At 40.2% G+C, this 6,414-nt stretch overlaps 1 pseudogene; it reads right to left on the bottom strand.

Annotated features, from left to right (window-relative positions):
• Positions 1–1,200: 1,200 nt before the first annotated feature.
• On the bottom strand, positions 1,201–2,044 carry LOC148299442 (uncharacterized; annotated as a pseudogene).
• Positions 2,045–6,414: the final 4,370 nt, after the last annotated feature.

The following is a 6,414-nucleotide window of genomic DNA, read 5'->3' as shown; positions in this document are numbered from 1 at the left end:
TCCCAACCCCAACCCCAACCCCAACCCCAACCCCAACCCCAACCCCAACCCCAACCCCAACCCCAGTTATTTGAGTCCCTAGGCAAAATTGCCCTATAGTCAAATAAATAAGATACATACCATATTGATGAAAGTGCAACCGATAGCAATATAAATTTCAAGATTGTCGCGATCGAACTTCTTCGCGATCTTTAGGCAATCCAAGGCAGTTTAGTTCCTCCCATCTCTGATGCAGTCCAAGGCTGTGCCGAGATGTTCATGAGACCATCCTTTATCCTGAATATACCGAATTCTGCTTAATAATAAATATTAGCCTGTCCAGTTTGAAGTTCAACTGCTGTATGACTTCGATGTTGCTGATCCGATGCAGTGATCCATAATGGCACAAATCGAGGCTATTCAGCATTAGGCTGATTAGTCCAGGGTTATCGTAATTGTTTCTGTAGAGAATCTGAAAGTTCATTGGCAAGGTTTGCTCTTTGTCGTACACTTTCAGGATTGATTCGGGGACTTTTATGTGGTCATTGATTATGCCAACCTTGACACTTGAATTTTTGGGGCAGTTCAAGTAGAGCTCGAAAATATTCTTAGAAAAAGATCAATGTTACTTTGTCAGAGTTGTCTCTTTTGTCGATTTTCCGGATCATTCCATTGATGAATGCCCCGAGCTCAATATTCTTGTAGCTGTTGATATATGAAAATATGGACAAGTCCACTTTCTATGCATTACTCCAAAATTACGAGTTCATAATCTTTCAAATAAGCGGTGTATTTGTTTCCACTGATGTTAGTTTCTCGGCCGCTTGCAGGGTCGTAGAGGTATATCAGGTGAAGGACTAATTATTTTCTAAGTTCGTCCTTAGCAATGACAATGCCTCCGCATAATGCTCCAATCAAAAAGGACTCCGAGATCATCTTCCTTTCGACTGCATATCCTTCTGAGAAGCTAATTGCCTTTTTAGACTCAACATTCTTGGGAAGGACGAGCTGCTTCCTTTGAATTAAATCTTTGATTCTTTCAGAGTTGGATTTTTTCATATTCAAAATTAATGCACCCATTGCCGCATATAGTCAATCATAGTTTAATGTATATCTGAATATATATTCCCATTCATTTCACACGTGTCCATACATATCTTAGTATATTCTTATTCATCTATACTCATGCACAATTAATACGTGGTTAGATTTATCAGTTTATCAGAGAGGCTCGACCTTCCATATTTGATTCTTACCTCCGTTGAAATCCCATTGTATCACTTTGGCGCCGTTGTCGGTTCTCTGTTCAAAAACATCTAAGCATTTTCCGCAGAATGATTTGATGTAGTAAGCGTTTTGTGCCCCTTTTGCAGGGATGAACTCCCAAAACTGGTTGGGACTGTTGCTGGAAATGGTTGTCGCTATTTGCGCTCCCTTCGCGCTTGAGTTCCCTGGCACTTCCAGAACAAGCCCGATATTCGATACTATTTTGTATTTGCCTTCTTGGAAATCCTGAAACCGAAATCTTTGGTTGTTCTACTTGTGTTTCTTGTAGATGATCATTTTCCCTTTGTTTTTGTCATCGCCCGCAACATCGAGGGCCATTTTATCAGACAATGCAGTTGTTATCATATAATCAATGTTGGGATTAAAAAACCCTGTAGACTGAATCGGAGTAGGCTGGGTTTGGGGAATAGGCTTATTCTATGACTGACCCCAGCCGCTTTGATTTTTCCAAACTTGTTGCTGCCCCCATCCTTGTCCTTGTCCTTGCCCTTGTACTTGTCCCCATCCTTGTCCTTGTGCTTGCCCCCATCCTTGTGATTGCACCTGCTGGGGATGTTAGACATGATTGCTTAGTTCTCCCCAGCCTTAACTGGCCTTTGATTGCCCCCAGCCTGAAACGGCCTTTGTTTAACTGCAACCTTGATTGGCCTTTGGTTGACTCCACAATTGGGTGTCCCAACCCTAATTAGACGCAGGTTGCTGTTGTTGTTGCCCCCAGCCTTGATGGTGCTGTCCTTGAGGCTCTGATTTGTTCCAATCCTGATTGGCAGATTTTTGGCCCCAGCCTTGACTCATTAAATATATTTAATTAAGAATCACTGTGCTTCGTCTACATTTTAAACTGTTCTCAATATTGATATTGTATCGATAAGCATAAAGAAATATTTCCTGATTATTGCAAACAAACCCAGCATTCTCACATCTCTGAGTGAGCATCGTAAGCATCGATAAACTTAATGGTGGCTAATAATAATACGCTTCCTCTCATCACTCCTCTCTCCTTTTGATCTTTTTCATGACTTTGAGACTGTTATATACAATCTATTTGGTCTTGAGCCTGATCGCATCGGTTCTGGAGCACCCGATTACAGTACCCTGTCGCTGCTGAGCCACTTGGTGTTGATAAAGTTTCCCCAATGGCTTATTCTTGGTGTTTTTGTTAAAATTCTCCAGCACTTATGTGAAATCCTGCATATACTATTTATTTGAATTCGCAGCTCGCAAGTACTACTCGTATCTGCGCTCTTAACTTCTACATCTTAGTTTCTACCTTACCTCTTTGATCCCCTTCAAATGAGTCATCTCTTCCTAGTTTTAGATATCATGCTTATGGACTTTTGAATGCTGTCCTTCGAGTTTGGAAGCCATTTTACTTTTGACTTGCACTTATTTGCTGTTCAGCTCCTTGAGTTATTATTAGGTTCTGAGTTCTTTATTTCCGAAACATCGAAACTTGTGAGGGCTGCTATAAACATTTTTATCTTTGTTTGATCTGAGTTCATCAGAAACATATAATTTGCTATCAAAATGACTGCTGTTGCGCGTGCGAATCTTTTCATTAGAGACACGCAAACTGTCTTTGAATGCATTTTCGCAATCATAATCATAATTGCAATTCCGCCCATTGTGCTTTTCTTTGCTATTATAATATTTAGGCTCATTGCTTTCAGCCTAGGCATATACATTCGCATCGGCGTGGAGGTCGGTGCTGGTTCGAGTATAGAACTTCTTGATGTTTTTTACGGTGTCCTTCAACTCGATCATTTGCTGGTCGATTTTATTGATGCGATTATATTTTGAGGGCAGAGTAATAAATGAGAACTTTCGCTATCGACTGGACTCTGCAGTTCCCTTCTGGATGCATTCATTCTGTTTCATTTATTGTTTGCTGCCTTTTTTGTTGTTGCAGATAGCTGAGCGCATGAACCGATTAATTTCTGCCTCGTAAAATTTCTCGAGGGACTCATCATCATCCTGCGAATCTAAACGAAAATCCAGTGCCAGAAAATACTTAAACTTATTCAAATTTGGACTCGCACTCAGGCTCGCAGGGTTGTAGGATAGTCCGATCCTTTACGGATAGAGCCGAGTCTTGAGGCCGATGTTCCTTAAGTATACAGTAAATTTTCTGAGTTCTTCGAGCACGTAGGCTCTGAGCCCGTACGCATCTTCGTGGTCGTCTATTTGGTCAAATGTCATGTGGCATGGGACATACTCGTAGAGGACATAGAGACTCTATTCCTCCTCTTGAATGCTGTTAATTTTGATGAGATACTTATTTCTGAGATGTTTAATAAAGGTTGCCTTGAGCATGAGCTTATTGAAATCGGTGTCTTTGAGCAATGGGGCGTGCTTGACATATATTTTCAATTAGTTCTGGTACTTTTGCAAATTGGGGGAGCAAAAAGGATAGCAGTTATGAGCCATGCTTATTATGAGATGATTTTATGAGGGGGCGAGTTCGAGTTGCTTCAAATTGTGGGCCATGCAATTATGAGATACCTATCAGCTGCAGTAAGAATATAATTAATTAATTAAAATGTTGATAGGATAGGAATTAACGATACTTTATGCGAAACCCATTTAGGTTAATGTCATGTAATGCACATTAATCATTTCGATTTGAGATCCGCCTATTTCTATACCAGCTTCTTGTAGGATCTGTCGGTGCCCATCACATAGTCCCAAATGCCAAACAAAGACCCATAGTTACCCTAATTGTAAAAATGGTGGAAGTTATGGTAATCTGAATCTAACTTCAACGGGAAGAAGCTCATCGAACCCCAGCTCCATTCGTACCCTGAGTGGTTTTGGCATGTCTCAAATATTCGGAAAGCGAACCAAATGAACATTGTCGCGAAGTGCACATCTGTGAAACTAGACAGTATGCTCAAGCCGAGCCCCGAAGGCAACGAACCAGTCAAAAAATAATCAATGGGATGGCTGACAGTCACAGCAATACAGACAGTCACATTGTACTCATGATGCACTTTGTGGTATGCATACAATCGAGATCTATGAGCGAAATAGTGCCCCCAGTAAAATGTCGTATCTTCCACTATCATTGCAAATAAGATCTGCGCCAGAACGGTCAAGCTGTCAGGGAATTGCTCGATTGCATAAATGTACTTGATTCCACCGAGAGGGATCTCGAGCAGAGGAAGAATCGGATTGATGATGAAGAAATTGAATGATGAGAAAAATATAGTTCTTTTCAAAGTCTATTTCCATTTTATCGGATCGCTCTCCCAAGGCCACGGATTCTATCATGAATAAAGGAATTACATTGTTGCATCGATACTGCTCAAAGAAAGGATGTTTTGCTATATAGATGAAGTACATCACAAGGTTAGACAGTCCGAAGAAAATAAAGCCAGATATCTGAACCACAGCCAGCTGTCTGGTGTACTCTGAGCGATAATGGTGATATGGTACGTGTTTGGAAAGTTTATTCAAACCAAGGCCAAGCCATCTTCACGATCTTTGGTGAAAATGCAAAGAATCCTACAAAGAGGGCGAGGGAAACAATTTTGCCGAGGATACTGCCACGGCGTTGAGGTAACTACAACATTGAGTGTAATAAGTTTGAAGCAGCACTCATAAATTATGATATTTTCAATACTATGACGTTGCATAAATATCAGCGGCATCGATGATCGCAGTTTCTTTTTGAGAATTCATAAACAATTTGCATATTAATATTCGACCTGCTCGCCACAACTCGGACAGTACCAAATCCTGTCGTGGCATCTTGAGGCCAAGAATGGCACAAATGAAAACAGGATGGTAATTACGAAAAGGACCAGCGTGGCTACCCAGAGCCAAGCAATGCATCCCATTTTGATTTCAGATTTCATCATCCCTGTAAACTGACAATTCGGGCATATCATCGGTCGTTCATCAATATCGTCGGCTTCCTGTTCCTAGTTTTAGAGTGAGTCTTTGGGTATGGGTTTGCTCTGCATTTCTTGTTATTAGTCAAAGGCTTCTCTCATAAATATATACTCATAAATTGCATGTTCTAATTTATCACGGTCAGCCTTATGACTGACCTCAGGGGTTTTGTTCTGCATTCAAATTCATATAAAATTGATTTTACATAAACTCTAGTAGATTATGATTACATCTGTTAATACATCGGAAACTATGATGTTAATCTTTGTATATTGCATTCTGAATAATATTCAAGTAATTCATATGCAATTCATCTTTATGAATCACTTGATCGGGTTTGTATCTTCGCTGATCTCCAATTTCAAGTAGCAGTAGCCATCATTGTACGAGCACTCATCCAGGAATAGTTTGGACCCCATCGACAAATCGAGTTTGATGTTATGCGACTTCACACATAGCTTTCCCTCTTAAATTCTGTTCATATCGTTCTCATCGAGTCCGAATAAATCTTAAACTATTGCCTTTAAGGTTTTGTGCATGGTCATTCGGTATTTCCTCTCGATGATATTTGTCTGGAATATTCCCTTTACAATCATGTGTGTTCCCTCATAAAGCCCTTCCTTTTGAAAGTTATGGCTATCCCCGTGCACATACATCTAAAACTTCTCTTTCAATTGCGTTTAATTGAGCCGAGTCTTAACGTAGTCACACCTTCTATTTTAGTTAACAACCTCAAATGCTTTCTTCCAGCTGTTCTTTATGACTTTGAAGGCGTCGGGCAAACAGACAGATAGATCGATTTTGACGGTCAGATTGACTGGGGAAGTGCTGACGAATAGACCGAGTGGCAATTCTGGTGGTAGTTCTTATTTGTTATTAAGGAAGACGCGAAGATTGCCTGGAGTTGTGGTTTCGGGCAGACAGTGCTGGAAATGCCTGTATATTTACTAGAAATATATGATGGGGTAATGGTTGTGATAAACGAAGAGAGGGTAGATTGACGGTTGCATAATTTAGCATTACTGGGTGTTGCACGAACTGTCGAGGCTGAAGTATGCCAATATTTTGTTTTGTGAAAGCAACACTGAAAATGACATATTTATTTAATAACTAAACTCTCTCAATAGGCTGCTTATTTAAATGCTGTATTCCACTTGCATCAGCAGCCAGCCAATTCGAGTAAATATGTCACTCGCATGACATAAATACCTCAAATGACAAATAAACTTCGAAATTAAAGTCTGAAAATTTTAG

This window comes from Brachycentrus maculatus, unplaced genomic scaffold, assembly GCF_059751285.1.
Source record: "Brachycentrus maculatus isolate JH-2025_06_01 unplaced genomic scaffold, ASM5975128v1 h1tg001146l, whole genome shotgun sequence".
NCBI lineage: Eukaryota > Metazoa > Arthropoda > Insecta > Trichoptera > Brachycentridae > Brachycentrus > Brachycentrus maculatus.
This window is presented reverse-complemented; position numbering and strand designations above follow the sequence as displayed.